Raw genomic sequence first — 2,328 nt, 5'->3', positions numbered from 1 at the left:
GACCCACAGCCCGGCATCTCAGCAGTCCTGCAGCCCTTCCGCCCAGCCCCAGCCCTCCAGCCCATCGTTTCCATGTGCCCAGCACCCAGCAGCCTCATATTCCCCCCGCTCGGTGTCCCAGAAATTCCACAGCAAAGCACTCCATCAGACCCGCAGCCAGCAGACCCACAGCCTGGCATCCAGCCCCACATCTCTGAATCCCGGCATTCCCCTCACAGGCCAGCAGCCCTGCAGCCCTACAGCCCAGCAGTCCCACAACCCGGCATCCAGCACAATATCCAAGCTGCACAGCAGTCCCAAAGCTACACGGCTCTGCTGCTCAGCATCCCAGCAGCCCCACACCCAGCATCCCAGCAGCCCAAGCATCTCAGCATCCTAGCCCAGAACATGCAGCAGGCAGGGCTGGCAGGGCTGCTGCTCAAGGGTCTACGTTTGATTGTGGTTTCTGTCTTCAGGTAGTAATCACAATTGTGACCCTGGAGGTGGTTGCAGTTGTAGTAGGGCTTTTTTGCCTGAGGCACAGGTGGTATTTCATTTCTGGGAGTTGGATCTAGTGTGGGCTTGCTGCAGCCTTTGGAGACGTTGTCACAAATACACAGGATGCAGTCAAAGTTACTGGTGCACTCCTGGTCCCAGCACTGTGCAGGGCTGAAGGCAGGCACGCAACGTGGGTAAAGAAAGGCAGCAACTGCCTCTGCATCTTCTTTTCTCTGGTGCTACAGCCTGGTACTTCACTGTGAGCTTTGTCTCTCCCTGTGCACTCTAACAGATTTTTCTGCAGGATTTTAGCATTAGAAATGAATACTGAAAACCTGGTGCTTTTGTTACACGGGGACATCCATCCTGATGACTGTGAATCAACATGTTGCATTTTTGCAACTGGAAATTCAATACATATATGCAGAAAAATGATTGTCCCTGATTTTTGTCTAGTCCTGTCCACTTTCTTGTCCTGCTGAGCCTCATGCTGGTACCTCCTTGTGGAAGGCCAGTGCCATGTTTGGTCTGATGAAGCACTCCTCTCTTGCCTGCCTGACAGCTGAACTTTGCTGTATATTACAAGGGCACACGTGGATTATCTGAGCTGGAACTCAACCTATTTTTTCTTGGACACAAGATATTTGGTTACTATCTTCTGTGGAGAGAAGGTACTTGGAATGGAAAGTCCTTCAAGTCACAAAATGGGAGATAAAGTCAAGCTGTGGAAAATATTCAAAGGCAAACAGTAAAAATGCAGTTTGACTCAATGGAAATATTTCACTTCAATAGTCTCAAGCTGAATTTTTTATCATTTTAAAGTAAAATAATTTAAATTGTAAAAGATATTTGAATAAATAAAGCACTATTCTAAATGTCACCAATGGAAAAACGTGATGCTTTGACATCCAGTTTTTCCTTATTACTTTTATCTAAGAAACATATTGGGCATGTTTTCTTTTGTAGCTCCCACAAGAAAAACAATAGTTTTAAGGAATCAGTATCTTTCAATTAGAAAATATTTTCCTGAAAACCCTGCTTTGGAAAAAAAGCTGGAAATGGTTAGTATGAAAAGTCCAGCAGGAAGCTTTTTGTTACAGATGTGTTGTTCTACTTCCCCTGGTAAGACAGAGGAACATACAATCAAAGTTCAAGGATGCAGTGCTGGTGGAACTAACTACATATTTCCTGATGTCTGTGCCTGTCAGCACAGGGGTGGTTAGATGGCTGTTTACAAATCTGAGCCTAATTCATTCTCATAACAAGGGGACCAATCAAAACACCAGCGATTCCCAGAGAAAAATCAGGGCCAGTGTACAAGGGGCTTCCTCCCATCATATTTCTGGCTGCGTTGTTTCAGAAGAAAGATGCACACAGCAGACACAGTCCAATCCCAGCTCTCCTTCAGTGAGTCAGAGTCAGCTTCTTAGGTCTTATGGATCTTAAGTCAGGAGGAAAGGATGGTCTTGTGGCTTAGGATAAGGACTATGAGTCAGAAGAGTTTATTAATAAAAAATTAATTAGCAGATGTCTCTAGCCAGCCTAAGCAAGTTGCTGCTAGAAAATTTCAACTGTAGGCTTTTTTTAGAGCTGGAGGGGTAAAAAAAACCCAAAACCCAACAAAAACCCACCAACCAACCAACCAAACAAAAAAAGCAATCCAACTGACATTCAATCATTTTTGCAGCAACATTTATCCATAACCAGCATTTCTACAGCAAAGTGTATCTCCATATATTTATCCATAACCAGTTGTCCTGATAGGAAAAGGAAAAGCACCAGGGTAAAGATCCTGATTTGGGTTTCAGGCTAGCAAAACTCCCATTGATTAAGCTGGGAATGTTGATTAAA

This window comes from Chaetura pelagica, unplaced genomic scaffold, assembly GCF_000747805.2.
Source record: "Chaetura pelagica isolate M959 unplaced genomic scaffold, ChaPel_1.0 scaffold9, whole genome shotgun sequence".
NCBI classification, from domain to species: domain Eukaryota; kingdom Metazoa; phylum Chordata; class Aves; order Apodiformes; family Apodidae; genus Chaetura; species Chaetura pelagica.
Note: the sequence above shows the minus strand (reverse complement) of the source record.